Here is a 16,922-nt window from a genome sequence, read left to right on the forward strand (position 1 = left end):
TTTTAAAATGTTTATATCTATAATAGGAAGGGGAAATGCTTATATAAGAGTCTCTAGCCATTGTATTTTGATATTGTGCCTTTGAGCATGTGGTAGTAATACTGCCTAAGTTGATAAAGGCATGAACAAAATAACCACCTTCATGGTATTCCATTGTAACACAAAGATTTTGCTGTTTATTATGTCTGAATTTTGTGTATGCTTACTGCATAGAAGCCTTCTAGGAAAAATCCAGAAGCTGACCAGTTAAAAATAATGTGGACAGTAATTCTGATAAGCAAAGTTCTTTTTAAAGTTGACAAAAGGAAGGAGAACATTTAATAATTATTTGACACATTTTACATATGACAATTTAATTGAGTACTGGACAAAAGAGAGCTGCAGTCCAGTTTTGTCCCTAGATGGCATTAGAGACTAAAACATTTTCTTTACTCTAGCAATGTTTCCTCCAAACTATGTATAGAACAGAGCTCACCTGCATTCATCCTGTGTTGTAGGCAGTGAAGGGAAGTGTGCTGGCCATGACGCTAACTCCATCCTTTGCATGTAAGATGTGTTCCCCAAAGGCACATGAAGGGAACACACTTGAGTGCTGGCCTTTAAATGGGGGTAGTTTAAGGAGATTTCCATGCACCCCTTTTGTGTGCTATACCCCTCACCTGTGTGCCCCATGCAAAGCACTGGGAAAAATCTGGCCCTAAATATTTTGTAAGTTATACCTAGCATGGACTTGTGTAATTCATCGTAGCTCAGTTGAAGTGAAGCTATGATACTTTACACCAGCTGAGGATTGGGCCCAATATAATCAAGACGTGAAATTTCTTTTTGTTCCATTCAGTTTAAAATGTTTTTACAATTAATTACCTGTGAGAACACATGGAATTCTGTTTAGGCCAATGACAGGGCAGATTCCATATATTGAGGACCCCGACTGTCTCCAGTCTACCTGCCTCCAGGTTAACTCACAGTTCAATCCATTGGCTTGGAGGCCTGATCTCCTTTCAAATGAGACAGTACTAGGTGTGAAGAGATGGGATCTCTGCGGTAGAGATGGGCAAAACAAAAATGGATAAATAGTGTATTCAATGAGATCCCAGTTCAGGTTAACTAACATGACCCATGGATTCGACACAAATTTGCCAAATAGTATCAGCCCCCAAATAAATAAATATTCAAGCTATATTAATGAGGGGATTTAGGCACCATTCACAAAAACACCAGAGGAGGAGCCAATGCTGCCCTTTATACCCTGTAGCAAGAGTACTTACCTTTGATGTAGGAGACCTAGGTTCAAGTCCCCATTCTGCCTCAGTCAGAGCAGGGATTTCAGTTTGGCTTTTCCATATCTGTGTAATTACCCTACTCAGTGGGCTATTCTTGGGGTGAGGAGTGCTCAATCTTCTATTAAAGCTGTTCCACTTTTTAATAAACAATTATTCATTGGGCCAGAAAGAGTGAGATCAATTCCATAGCCTGGTGGTTAGGGCACCTATCTGAGAGGGGGGCACTGGGCTTCAGCCTTGCTCCTATGGACCAAAAGGATTACTCAACAGGTCTTCTGTGCAGTAACTAAGCCTCAATTCAATGAACTGGATTACAGTGCAGATCACAAAGCGCTGGTGTCACATACTCCCATCAATACAAGCTTGCCAGGAAGCAGATTATATCAACTGAAATTTCCAGATGGTCCTAAAGGGTAGTCCCGTAGCATGTGTTACAGTAATCCAAAACAGCTTCAGAATAAGTTTTCCCAGTAATGTGTACTGTTATATGTAATGTGTTTCTACTTGTATGATATGCTACAATTTGGGATGCTGAACAACCCTTGTTATTAATTTTCTGGGATTTTTTCTTAAAGTACTTCAGTTCCCCATAAGCTAGTGCTGGGAGCAGAGAGAAAGAAAGATGGTCTTCCTTAGTTTTGAACCATACATTTTGTAGGGGAGAGGCAAGACCCTGCAGTTATTACCCAGCCATTCAAGCCTTCAATTGCTTTTTAACAGTTATTTTGGTTGAAAACTTTTTAAAAAGGTAATGGTTGAAATGTTTAATTAATGGAGAATTTCTGTATGCCATGTATTGTTTTCTAATATAATTGACAGTCTGTGGGAGTGCAGATGAATTTTTCTAAAGACATTACTTGTTGTTGAGGAGCAGAAAACTTACTTGGTAAATCTGTAGGTGACCTTGTAGCATATGGCAAGGCCTGTGGAGGAGGTAATTCCTATTTCTGTAAGATGTTTTTATGTATTTAAGTTTAGACTCTGGCTCTGCCTCTGTGTAGGGTGGAATTTGTTCCACGTTGTGAAAAATGGCCTCCTCAGGCAATGTTTAAAGGGAGGAAAAGGTTGACTAAGTTGCAAAAAGTCATACTTGATGCAGGAAAAAGAATTCATTTTCTGCACGATCTTCCTCCCCAACATAAAAAGACACTAAAAATCAAAATAAGCTCTTTTCTTAATGTATCACTGAAATTTCCTTCTCAGTAAGCAAAAATAACAATGACATTTGGACTTGAGTGCTGCACTTTGCATCCATTTGTGCTTTTAGTGAATACTAGCTGCTCAAACTCAATGCAAGTACGCTGTGTTAAACATATTCCTTTTTATTCACTTATTTAGATTTATTAGAACTGACAAAAAAAAAGCCTATCCTAGGCTGTAGGTGCACTTGCCAATAATAAAGACACACTTCGACATCAAAGTAAAGCAACAGCAATATCCACCCTGTATGGACCTTATAGCAAAAGATAAGAGATTACAAAGAGGAAGATACCATTTTCCCTAAATGTTACCCCTCCAGTGATATCTTCAGCCCCGAAAGTCTCCCCAAAAGAGAGCCCTTGCACCATGCTCTGCAGGGAAACAAATGCAGGCTATTTTTGACCAGAGGTCTGGGTAAAAGTGAGTTTCACAGGAGATGGGCCATCACAAAAAATGCTCAAGAGCAAATAAATTAATAAGACGAAGGTTTTCAAGACTGACCAACGATTTTTGGTTGTCCAGTGTGAGAGACCTTATATGGACCTGATTTTTCAGAAACTGCTGAGCATCTCTGCTCTGTAAATAAGATTCTTTGAGATGTCTCAAACTGGTCACCTATAGATTGAGGAAGCTAAAATAATTAGTTAATCCACAAGAGGTTGGTTTAAGAGCCTAATCGGACAGTTGGGGTGGGCTGTGGTAAGGGATAATTAGAATGATAACAATAAATAAAATTGACATAAAAAACTACATGAAAAGAAGTTGCAAAGTCAAGCAGTCGAAAGTCAGGAAATGCCATAATGCCTGTGCAACCTTAATTCAGCCCCCTTCTACCTGTGCATTATTATACAGTCTTTAATTACATAATCACATACTATTCTTGCCACAGGACCCCTGCCTCATTCAGTGCATAGGACAGACAGTTGTCTGGGGATGAATCAAGATTGAATACTGAAGGAGACAGTTGTCTGTACTACGCCCCTGATTTCTTTATTGAAGAACTAGAAGATGTGTAATGAGTGATTAAGGGATCTGCAGGAAAAGTAAAGATGATGTAAAGGAAAGGAAGATAAATACCAACCTGGTCTCATGGTTAGAGAAGCTGAATGACAACATAGAAAATTAGCTCTCTGATCTGATCCAATATGACAGTATTCCTAACGCTGCCTAGAGCCAAGATAGGTGGGGTGGGAGGAGGAGGAGGAGTTATGCTATTGAATTTAAATCCAAATAATACATTTTAAATAGTAATCTATAAAGCACTTGCCATGATGTTTTTGAATGCACACACAAATTATGGGTAGTTATATTGGTAGCTTATTAAAATAAGTCTGTATACACCTATATTTTTAAATGTATAATTATAAAACAAAACTGTTCTATGCAAGCCAATTATCTCATCATATCTAGAAATAGTTTATCAAACAGGACATCGTAAGCATTAAAAACAAGCCTATTTGATTTCCACTGATAAAATAACTTAAATCAACCATGAAAATATGTACAAATTACAGGATTATTTTTTAAAAAAAATCATATGGATTACTTAATTTAAGCTTCACTGAGCGTTAGTTGTCTTCATCAATATAGCAATTTCACTTTATTGTCCCTGTCTAAGGGCTCCCTTATTGTGCATGTGTCTAGATGCAAAATGTTAACATTATGATTTGTCAAGCATTCAGGGTGAAAAATTTATGCCCATTCTGAGACACTTTTAATTTGCTTATTATAATAAGTAGTATAACTTATAATAAGTATTTGATGGAGCTGAAATGCAGTGCAAAGGAATTTTAAAAGTATTGGGATGACTTCAACTTTTACACTCTCCTGAATATTGTAATGATGCATGACCGCCTTCATACAAATAACGTAGTTATCAGCCAATCATGCAGCATCTGGAATAACATTCATAACCTTCATCTCTCAAAACACAGGTCTTACTTCATGAGATAAAGGAATGGCTCCACTAACTCAACCAGTAGAGGTCTCTGATATACACGTGAATTGGTCTGACCTTCTCTTCAGCAGAGGATAGTAATAACTATATACATTTGCATCAGTTCAACACAACAGTTGAAATTTTCAGGGCTGACATATGCTGTGATGAGTAGTGTCCACCCCTGTTTATTGAGCAGTTAGTGCAGAAGGACATTAAAACATTATTCATGAAACACCAGACTGTAGTTAATACAAGCAGGAGATTAGAAATTGTTTTTTAATATCTTATTTCAGCTCAGGCCTTAAAGAGCTCATAAGCTTAGAGGTTATAGATGGAAAAGATCTGTTAGAACTACAGTGCATCACAGTACTCACATATTTTGAACACTGAATGTTTGTTGTTCACCAGCAGGGGAACTCTTAAGAAGTACAAGAGAGAAAGTGAACCACATGGAATGGAGACAGCAATAGGTCAGACTATGCAAACCAGTGCGGTTTGAGTTTTTTGTTGTTCAAATAAGACAACTCTTAATGCACATATTAAACTATGAAACTACAAAAAGCTCTCTAATTAAATCAGCACAAGATAAGGAGGAGCTGAGGGTTTCATAGTCAACACTAAAGATCTCAAAAAGGGACTCCCTATGCAGTATTTGTTATTTGGATTATTTTAATGCCTAAAAATCTTAACCAAGGTCAGAGAAACTCATTGTGCTAGACGCTGTACAGACACATAGTAAGAGAGAGTTTTGCCCTAAAGAGCTGACAATCTAGTCGAGACAGACAAAAGGGTGGGAAGACAAAAGACACAGGGAGGGGAAGTGAGTTGCCCAAGGCTACAAAGCAGGTCAGTGGCAAAGCTGACCATTCTCTACTCACCAGACTATGTTGCACCCTCCCATTCAAGCTCCATCCCACTTTTTCAATGGTTTGTCACTTACCCAATGTATATGTGATGTAATGACTATATTATGTGCAATGATATTTGATTCTCCTTTATGCGGATACTTATCACACAGTTTTTAAAAAATGTTCTATATAACATGTTACATATGGTCCATATGTAATTAGCCTGGGTAAATAATGGACAGGAGACAATTGATAATACATTGCAGCATTTACTTGACCTTCCATGTGAGGTGGGTACTTAAGTGGCATTTTGAGCCTTTGAAAATCTCCCCTTGGAGTTTTAAAGCTTGACCCGAAACTCTTTCTGAAGAGTTCAAGAGACTCAGAGAAATAAAATTACAGCTTCTTGTAAAGCTTTTAGGGGGAGAGAGAGGAGGGTATTTTCCTTACTAGTTTTTCATTATATGCTAGTCACAGAAATCTTTTACACAGCTGAACATATGAAAATCTGAAATACCATATAGGCACTCTCAGACATGTCTCATAGCATCTATACTATAGCTGCCTCTTGCTAGGCTCATCTAAATTCAAATGGAAGATAAAGATCAAACTATTAAATTATGAAGCCATTAAGGAAACTGCCTTCCCTTAGTGGGTAATATGCAGTGTCCCCACTAGTGCTTAATTAACATCACTAACAAAGCTTAACCTAATTAATAACATGACAAAGCAGTTTTGAAGTTAATGAAAAGAAAAACTGCTTCCAAACAGTACTGCATAACCAAACTGCTGAGTGTGAAGGAAAAAATATGCCTACAGAAGAGAAACTTCCAGGTCTGTTAATCAAAACTGTACATTTCGCCATACAGACATGTCACGAACAGACAGCGTGTCTCATTTAAAGTTGATAAATTAAAAAATATATATATTTCAGCCTACTCAAATCACGTAATTAAAAATGTAAGTGATAGCTTTAAACACTTTTCAAAGCAAAAGTGATCACATTGCAACGGATCCCAAAGCACTCCTCAAATTTAACATATGCCTGGCATATCCAGAATGAGGTAAATCTTTGATCACCTGGGGTGGTACATGGCCGCTCATGTTGTTTGAAGAAGATTCAATAAGGCTTCCACTATAAACAAGTTTGGTTGTGTGGTATTTATATCCATAATGGTTAAATAGATATATTTGTAGTGTTATTCTAAAAGCAGCTTAGCTGGCCAAATTCCTATATTTGAGCCTTGTCCTGTATCCCTCACACAGAGTACTTCCACTGACTCTCGTGGGAGCAATGGGTGCATGTGGGAAGCTAGCTCATGTCCATTAGCCCCAGTCCTGTTTTCTCACAGAAGTTAATGTGAAACCATTCATTCTGATAGAAAGAGAATTGTGAGGGCCTGGCCTAGAATAACAATACGAACATACATCTGAATTTGCAGTGAAGTATTTTTGGCATTCCATCTATTATGCCTGGTAAACTATCGTTTGTTTGAGTAAGTGTATAGGCAAATTCATAGCTAGGTTTTTGATAATAGAACAAAGTTGAATTTAGTTGGCACTGTTACTGGTTCTACAACTGCATTTGCTTACAGCATTTCCTTTTTGCCTTTCTGTGCTATAGCCTTGATTCACTGCTAGATGGGTTCGCTAATTATCTATTTTAATTTATCAATAAAGAACGAGGAAAAAAAGTTTTTTTCCAATATTCATTATTTCTCTATGGTTATTGAAATTATATTGTAGCACAGGGGTAGGCAACCTATGGCACGGGTGCCGAAGGCGGCACGCAAGCTGGTTTTCAGTGGCACCTGCATTGCCCAGGTCCTGGCCACCGGTCCGGGATGCTCTACATTTTAATTTAAAATTTAAATGAAGCTTCTTAAACATTTTAAAAACCTTACTTACTTTACATACAGTAATAGTTTAGTTATATATTATACACTTATAGAAAGAGACCTTCTAAAAACGTTAATGTATTACTGGCACACGAGTGAATTAGAGTGAATAACTGAAGACTTGGCACAGCACTTCTGAAAGGTTGCCGACCCCTGTTGTAGCATAAACCTGAAAGTTGGTACAGTCAGTAAGACTAATTGTATTTTAGGTTAAAATCCCATGTCTACAAATATTTGTACAATATTAATCATGAGTTGTAAACCTTTAAAATCTTCTGCTATAAATATGTACAGATGATATTTCAAGGGATGCAGTTTGTGTGTAGAATTCATCTCATTGTAGTGGGATGACCAATATAAATTTATTGTAGTTTCTGGGTTTTCAGATTTATTTTATTTTAATTAAGCTTTGTAGTTGTAAATAGAAAATTCAAGTGGCCACTGTTAAAAAGACAACACTTACCACTCCAGATACCGCCAGAACTTCAAGAAAGGAAGACTGATTTCACAAGCACGGCAGAGTGGGTAATATTGAGTTTTTAATGGCACCCAAATATCTCTTATATGTATTAAGTGTAAAAATAAATAAATAAAATGTCAATAAAACAATATGGTTTCATAGTTAAGGACTCAAAAGTCAGGAATTGCTACATTATTCTCAGATCGTGGATGCATGTGGTATGTATAATGTCTGTTTTGTACTGCACTCATGTGGGGTTATATGTTTGAGCCTTTATATCTATAATGAAGAAGCACCAGTTAGCTAAGCCCAAGTGGTACCATCTATCAGCATGCTTCCTAAATGCATGCTTGTTGATTTTAATGTTCACCAGTAAGTCCAAGGTTAACTAATGCTGATAGCCATTAATACTAAGTATGCATTTCTATTTTTGTGCTACAGCAGTTGAAAATTCAAGCACTCACAACTGTTCAAGAGCATTTAACACTGTACAGTAATACTCCACTATAGTTCAGGGCTGGAAGTGAATAATACCATATCCCAGGGGTCAGCAACCTTTCAGTAGTGCTGTGCCGAGTATTCATTTATTCACTCTAATTTAAGGTTTTGTGTGTCAGTAATACATTCTAACGTTTTTAGAAGTTCTCTTTCTATACATCTATAATATATAACTAAACTATTGTTGTATGTAAGGTAAATAAGGTTTTTAAATTTTTTAAGAAGCTTCATTTAAAATTTAAGTTAAAATGCAGAGCCCCCCGAACTGGTGGCCAGGACCCGGGCAGCGTGAGTGCCACTGAAAATCAGCTTGCATGCCGATTTGGCATGCATGCCATAGGTTGCCTACCCCTGCCATATCCAAAGTAAACTTCAGGCAGTGCTTCAAAAAGTAGAATGTAGTTCCCCACACTGGAATCTGTCCAGAATATCACTGTGTACAGTGGCATCTTTTTTGGCCACAAGTGATCAGGAAGACCTCAGTTCTACAACTTTGCTAAAAGACACTATCTTCTACAACCAGGGGCAGGTCTACCATTTTTGCAGCCCCAAGCGAAAAAAAAAAAGCCATTCGGACTGCTGCCCAAACTTCTGAAGCAAAAAAAAAAAAAAAAAACCCTGCCCAGACTGTGCCACCCCAAGAATGGATGGAATGCCGCCCCTTAGCATGTGCCGCCCCAGACATGTGCTTCCTCGCTGGTGCCTGGAGCTGGCCCTGCCTACACCATGGGCTTGATCCTGTTTCCATTCAGGTCAGTGGAAAAACTCCCATTTACTTGAATGGTTCAGAATCAAAGCCCAGAGATCCCCCCAACACATTGCTATTGCATTTGTTCAAAGCTAACTTGGAGGGAACATTGTTACTTATTGAATCAGCAACTCTACTAGAGAATAATAATTTACCCATTTTTCACAGTACTTTCTATAAATATGGTAGGCAATCATGTACCAGCAGCAGCATTATATTTAGCACTTTATTGTTCTTTTAAAAAGAGAAAAATAACTACATCAGCAGTTCAGATAGAGTGATATTTGCATTACCATTGCTGGTCATTTTAAGAAGTAAATAACTAAAGGAATTCTGTATAACCCCAGGGGATAACTATGTAAATGTTGTTTTCAAGACTGAGAATTTTTACATGATTGTAGCTTTTCTTTTCAAAGGGAATAGGCACATGCAAATTGAGCCCACAACTTTTTCTTTTGTTGCTGGAGTCATCCTGCATGATAAATACTTTCTAAACAAAAAATTGGTGAGCAAATTAGTAGTGTAACTTTTACAAATTAATTGGAATACGATGGTGTTTTGATTATATGCAAGGCAGATGAAACTGTGAACAGTAGAAAGAAATGCCAGGAGGTGTGTACTTGCTTAATTGTAAAACTTCATCATACAAGACAAAGGATCTGTACCTTGTGATGACACATTTCAAAGCTGATTTTTTTTTTCCATTTGGGTCCCAGGATAATTATGATTTTTTTAGTTCCAGAGAACATCTCTATGTAAATAGACTCTTCCTTCAGGAAAATAAGAAATGACTAATAAACAAACTGGGCATTTTCAATGGCCATTAGCACAGCTTAAAATGAGATATGCAAATTAGCAGTGCTCCAATAAATTGATTGTTGGCTCACAGATTCACTCCTTAGAATTATTTAAAAAACCATAGGGAAAGCCATGGAAAAGAATTAAAAGTATTCCTGCTCCATTTTACTTAGATGCTAGTCCAGAGGTTTTAACAATCTCCTTATCACAAGCGACAGAGTTTATTAAGATAATTTTAGGGTGATTCTTGTTTATGAGGTAATAATCATAGTCTAGGCCAATAGACTCCAATGCCAAAAGTGTCCAGGATACAATTATTACTGAACCAGGAGGTACCCTCAAATTACTATCACACTGCATGCTGCCATTTAAAATGAGTGGAACTTTGCGCCACGCCAGTCTGCACTTGGCCGGGATCCTCTTGCACCCAACGACCCAAAGGGATGGGCGTCCGCACCTTCTGGGGAATTTGCCGCTCCGTTCCTGCCCACATAATCCCCAAGAAAATAACAGTCTGAGCCGGACCCTGTATCTTCTGTGGGTTCAGGGTCCAACCTTGGCCCTCCAAGCCGGTGGCCACCGCATGCAAAGCATCGGCCACTACTTCCCGGGAGGGGCCAGAGACCATAACATCATCAATGTAATGGTAACTGTGGGTCATAGGAGGTAGTTGCACTCGGGCCAAATCCGCACTAACCAGCTGGTGACAAATTGTGGGGGAGTGCTTCCATCCCTGGGGCAATACACAAAATGTATACTGACGAGCTTGCCATGAAAAAGCAAACTGATCCTGACAGCTGGGGGCAATAGCAATTGAGAAAAAAGCATTAGCAAGATCCACAACAGCATGCCATGGCTGGGCAGCTGCTGCTATATGCTCTATCACGGTTACTATGTCCGGCACAACAGCTGCCAACGGGGGAGTCACTTTGTTAAGCTCTCTATAATCCACTGTCATTCGCCACGTTCCATCTGGCTTTCTCACTGGCCATATGGGGCTGTTGTAGGGGCTCAATGCAGGTCTAATAATCCCAGCGTCTAGCAAGGCATCCACTGTCTGGGTAATTTCTTCCTCCCCTCCAGGGAGACGATACTGTTTCCTGTAAACCACAGCTGTTGGGGGTGGTAATACCACCGGCTCCCAGCGTGGAGCGCCCCGCAGAATAGTCAGTAATCGCACTTCTTGTACTCGTGCTGCATTCACATACCGAGGGTGGCCAAAGGCGAAGAGACCATACTGCGTATCCACAGACCGGCCTCGCAAAACATCAATACCCAAGATATACTCCCATATAGCCGCAGCTAGAATTGTGGCCCGAAATGGGGGTGCCTTCCCCATAGTCAACGTAACAGTAACTTCATATGCCTGAATCTCGGCCCCTCCAAGGCCCCTCACCATGGCCACACGGCCGTGAATCTGCGCTGAATGCAAAATAGTGACCTCAGCCCCTGTATCAATCAATGCCAATACATGCTGCACACCTCCCCTCGGCCAACGTATCGTGAGGGGTACATAGGGGCGTTGGTCCCCCGCCTCCCTCCCTGGTGCGACCGCTGCCACACGCGGGGCGGAGGACCCGCCCCCCCCTCAGTAGGGTCTCGGGAGTCGCCATTCAGCCGGTGGAGGGGGCAACTCGCTTGTATCATTGTGATCCACCCCCTTTTCCCCCTCGGCCCCAACGCTTCTCTTCGAGGGGGGCAGCTGCATCCACCGTTTGTATAATTCTACGGTCGGCTTGCCATTAATATCATCCCGGGAAACACCAGCTCGCAACAGGTCTTGCCACAAAATCTTCTGGGGTACCCGCACCTCCCCTTTTTCCTGCCCCCCCCCAGCGGGGTCCTTCCCTTGCTGTCCTTTAGAAGCCCGAATGGCCCGCGGCCGCGTTCCGGCTAACGCCGTTTCCAACTGTGTAAAAGTAATCGCCAATTCACCCACTCGCCCATCTGCTGCCATAACGACCGCAAGGAGGGAGGGCTTCAATTCATCCGGGGCTAAACGTAGAAGAGTGGCTTTGGTTGATTTAGACACCGGAATGTCGTCAGGTCCCTTTGTGCCCCCCATCCCGACAGCCCACGCCATTCCCAACTGCCGGAGGGCCCGCACCCCCTCAATCATGGTCTTCCAGGGAGTTACTAGAGCCTCTAGCTCGCCCACTGACGGATAGGCTACATCTACCGCCACCGCTAGCCAGCGGTACAGAGATGGGGCTTCTATATCAATCCCGTTCTCCTGGGGTTGCGGGGGATTTGACAGCTGTGCGCGTACCTGTGAGTCTTGAGAAAGGACTCCTAGCTGCTGCAACTCCATCCGGAGGAGTAGGACCGTGTTCCCCGCGCAGTCCCACACTCTGACCAGCCAGCCTAGGACGTTCTCACCCGGCTCTTGTCGAAACGTTTTCACAATCTCCTGTAACTCCGTCGTTTTGTACGTCCGCCAGACCGGGGGCTGCAGTTGGTCACCTTCTGCCCGCAACTCCCGTACCGGGCGGGCGCGGGCTATCATAAGTTTTGATTCCCCTTCCTCCCCATCCGATGATGAGGAAGAGTCCCATATATTACCATCCCAGGCAGCGGGGTCCCAAGAAGGGGCCTCAGTCACCGCCCGCACCTGCGCCGTGGTCACCGGCCGGCGCCCCAACTTAAGCCGCCGCTTATTCGCCACGCGGGCCACCAGCACTTCGCATGGTCTTGTCAACTCCTGGGCTCGTTCTGCTTGGGAGGTAACAACCTCCTGAGCCACGGCACGAGCTTCAACTAAAGCCGTGCACTCGGACGTTTTCCCCTCCAGGGCCCGCCGCAAGCGGAGCACCTCTTCGTCCTGAGCCCGGAGCGCGGTGAGGAGGAGCCATCCCAGCTCCCCCATCGCTCGCCGCTCCGTCCCAGACCGCCGGCCTGTCCGCAGCCGCTGCAGCCCCTCGAGTAACCGCTCAGGAGTAACATCAGCCGACTTCTGGAACTCCGGCCAATCGGCTGGAGCCGCCCAGCCTGCCAAAACCCGCGCAACCGGTCCCCAGCGCTCCGACTGGGGCCACCCCGGTATGCGCTGTAGGGACAGCGACGGCTTCCCTACCTCCCCTGCCTTCAGCCAAAACGGCATCGTCTCACAGAGTACCCTGCTCGCTGCGTCACTTGTTGTTGCCCACAAATTAGCCCAAGGTACTCTGTAAGAACGAGACCGACTCCACACTGAGAGTAATTGGTTTTTAATGAAGGATACCGTGACACACCGGCAACGGGGACTTCGACCCAGGCCGACTGGTAGGGTGCTGGGTTCCCCATATCAGTGGCTGCAACAAGCGGAGTCCCCGTTGCCGGTGTGTCACGGTATCCTTCATTAAAAACCAATTACTCTCAGTGTGGAGTCGGTCTCGTTCTTACAGAGTACCTTGGGCTAATTTGTGGGCAACAACACTGCAATATTGTTAATTATATATTCTTATTGAAATATCTAACAATTAAACTTTTAGACATTCTTTTATTGAGTTAAGAATATTGATAACTGAGAGGGAGAAAAAGCTGAGGCAGCAATTGTTGTATTCTTATAGAGGAGAGCAATAGTGAATCAGAATTTGGGGATTTAGTAGGCAGTTGGAGGGCAGAAACTTGCATGGTGGATTGTTACTGAAAACTAGGGCTAGATAAACTGGCTTGGAAATAACTCTAGCCCACTCCCTAGAACCTTTACTGAAGTGAACTCAAAACAAAAAGTTTAAGGTTTGGAAGAGTTTTATTAAAGAACCCTGCATCCATCCTATTTTCTTCTGAGGCTAACATCTAATCTCACAGTACCAGTGGTGCAGCTGAATAGGATCCAGTAGAGGACTTGCAAGGGAGCTTGGGTCTGGAAAGAAGGAAGCTGTGTATGCGGGTTGGAGGATTTGTGTGTAGGAGGAGGTGAAATCTATACTGGAACTGAGATGGTAGAGTTGAGTGACCTATCATCCAGACAGATCTCATGCATAACACATACTAAAAAAAAAAATCTCACTCAATAATTTCTTCAGCAAGCCCATTCTATTTAAGTTAAAGAATATCATTTAAAAAGTAAATCAGTTTTGACTTGAAGATAAATGACTGAGAGCCCACCATATCCTTCAATACGTTGTTCCAAGAGTTAATCACCCTCCCTGTTCAAAATGTCTTATTTCTAGCCTAGGCATACTGTTTGTTTCTGTTTTTAATTATAAGCCTAGTGGCACATTTCAAAGATACCAGAGCAACTCAAGGCTTGTTGAACTTGTGCTGGCCTCCTACTGTTATCATTACTGTGTTTCTCCTTGTGCTGATACTGATAAATTGCTTTTTTAAAGTATTTCTTCTGTTAGCCAGTGTCCAAATTAAAATTATAAAACTGGATAAAAAAGGGTTTCTTTTTAAATAAGGAATAAAAATCTCTGAATAGTTGCCACTGAAAAGCTTTACAAGAAATACCAAAAAGATTTCTTAACCTTTTTTGGGGGAAATGAAAGGGTACAAGTGGATAAGGTCATTTCTGGCACGATGTCAGGATTTATAAGGAAAATTGGGATAGTAAGTAAGATCAAAGGTTAACTCTGATATAAGCTGCAAAAAATATTGTTGCTTTAAAGTTTAGCAAATGAAAATTCATAGTGACCAACTTTGGTTACAAAGATAGTCAATAGTGTACTGGACTAACGACACCAATGAACAAAAGATGTACTCTGTGACCATATGCCAGGCTGGCTAAAAATACATAGTAAAATAAATAACATATCAAAGCTCCCAGATTGTTCTGCAGCATAGGGGTTGCTGGAATACACAAACAACAAGGGGCCAGAATGGAAAGAAAAGTTGGGCTGGGTAATCTAGCTATAATTTTTTAAATCAAGGAAACAAGAGATGGAAACAAAGTGTTGAGCTATCTAAGCTATTGAAAAATTCAGTCTAAAGAACTACCATGTATAATTATGAAATATTAAAGTTGAAATTTAAATCCAAAGCAGCTAGAAAATTCTGAGATCAAGCTAGCTTACTTTTCTCTATGTCTTTTAGGTCATGATCATACATAGAATTAGGCAATGTGACGAAGTATTGGGCAAATATTTATTTAGCAAATGTGGGCTGATTCAGATTCATGGAAATTAGGCCATCTACTACATTTCCCCGCCAGGGAAGGACTATTCCCTAAAATATATTTTCTAGTGCTTTGTTCAGTCTCTAACTGTAAAGGTCCCAAGCAATTGTCTTTTATTAATTCTCGTGGGAGGCTTTTCCACACTTTAATTGATCTCAGTTCGAGGAACTTACCTTATATTTAGACAACATTTTCCAGTTCCTAATTTCATGCCATTATTTCTCTTTCCTTTTTCTCCTCAAACAGCACCATATCATACAAAACCATTTTTCTCCTTCCTTGATTTGTGTTCACCATATTCTGAGCAAGCAATACATAGCGAAAAATCTACAATCAAATAAGTAGTCAGCAACAACTCCTCTATGCCTTTCTGTAGTAGCCTTGAGTTATATGCATTGCAATCAAATTAATTATTATTCTCTTAAACAAATAGGTTAAAAAAAAAGGTTCATTGGAACCTCTGTAAAGAGATTCTATGGGTTAAATCAATGTATCTCACACTGATTAATTGTTAATTGTAACAATCATTTTATTAATATTAGTCATTATTTATTGAGAGTAAAATTGTGCATCACACTTTACAGTCCTTGCTTTACTGGTATTGGAAGTTTACAATCCAAACTCCTGATTCTGAAATTTCATCAACTCCGCATGAGAACAGGGTCCTGCCTCTGCAGATTAGATTTCATGATTGGGGACTAATTTACAAATAACAGAGAAATTGTTATCATGTTTCAATGGCTGGGAACAAAACTGGTAAAAGCTTGTCTGGGTTGCAGACATCTGCCTCACCAATATCCAGATATAATTTACAGTCGCAATATTTGAGTTTCAATGTATACGAGTAAAATATTTTAAATGTTTGTATCTTGATAAATGTTTAAAGTGGCTGTAATTCAAATGACACTGGCATATTCAAATGACATAAGGACTGGAAGAAACAAAGTGTGGCCAGTACCAATGGTGGAAAACCAGGAGTCCTTATAGAGCGGATACACTAAATGCTCTCTCTGATGTAAAGCTATTTATTATTTTATTTTATTTCAGTAGCTCCTAAGAGACCAAGTCATGGACCCAGGGTCCCATGAGGTTATGCTAAGTGCTAATATAGAAGAAAAAGATGGTCCGTGCCCCAAAGAGCTTTCAGGTAAGTAAATGTGATGTTATGAATCAAAAATAATATCTTTGTTATTGTTCTAAAAGTGAAAGTCACTTTCTTCTGAGAAGTTGGAAATTAACTTAGTCCTCACAAATTCAAGAGGCTCTTCTGTGCAGGTCACCTTATTCTATCAGGGCTGTAATAGAGCAGTAGTGCTGGTAATAGTTCTCAATATCTGAGAGAAGGAAGAGAGTGTGTCTGTATGTTTGTTTTAAAAAATAAAAGAAAACAAACATAAAACACACACCCCCAACACCACACTCCTCTCAGAGACCTGTGTTCAACATTGTGATCATAATGATAATTCATTTACTATGTGTCGCTGAACATAAATGTTCTATGCAGACATTCATGATAAATATTTTGTTGACACTGCCTTCCCCGGAAGTATTCAACTAACGTTAAATTGTGCAATGAGTTCACTGAGTCACTATAAGGTAGTTCCCTATGCAATGTACTACCACTTTACTTTTGATATTGTAGATGTAAGCGAAGGTGAGAGAGTCCCCGTACAACCCATAGCTCCCTGGATAACTGTGCCGGAATGTTACAAAGCAATCTAAGAATCACACTTACGTGAGCTGCTGGAATATAAATATTTTGAATGAAGACTTCTTATTTGTATGGCATTTTCTAAAGCACTCATTGGACTAACTCTGCCCCTATTCAAGTCAGTGGTAAAGCTCCCATTTAGAGCTCATTGGGATTTTTTCCCTAAAGAAATGCTGATTCATTGAAACTAAAACTGTGAAATAGGGTCATTTTTGATGAATTTCCCAACTTGAAAAATTGGAAAGTAAAGTAAATTGGAAAGTAAAATTGCTTGTTCCATTTAGATAACATCTCTTTTCAGATCAGCAGGCAGAAGTATTTCAAAAGGCTAATATAAGAATGATACTTAAGCACAAGTCCATGTATTGCAACATAAGTACAAGCAGTCAATCTGATTTTGCAAGCTAGAAAGTTAGCAGACCTTTTTGTATAACTGCAGCA

The 16,922-nt window shown here is 40.6% G+C and overlaps 1 long non-coding RNA gene across 1 annotated transcript in view; it reads left to right on the forward strand.

Annotated features, from left to right (window-relative positions):
* LOC120398786 overlaps positions 1–15,911 on the forward strand; it is a 94,715-nt gene extending 78,804 nt beyond the window's left edge. Inside the window, exon 3 of the long non-coding RNA XR_005594704.1 lies at positions 15,818–15,911. This is a non-coding gene — a long non-coding RNA (uncharacterized LOC120398786). The remainder of the gene's footprint in view (positions 1–15,817) is intronic.
* Positions 15,912–16,922: the final 1,011 nt, after the last annotated feature.

The sequence above is a fragment of the Mauremys reevesii genome, linkage group 2, assembly GCF_016161935.1.
Source record: "Mauremys reevesii isolate NIE-2019 linkage group 2, ASM1616193v1, whole genome shotgun sequence".
In the NCBI taxonomy this organism is placed as follows: Eukaryota; Metazoa; Chordata; order Testudines; family Geoemydidae; genus Mauremys; species Mauremys reevesii.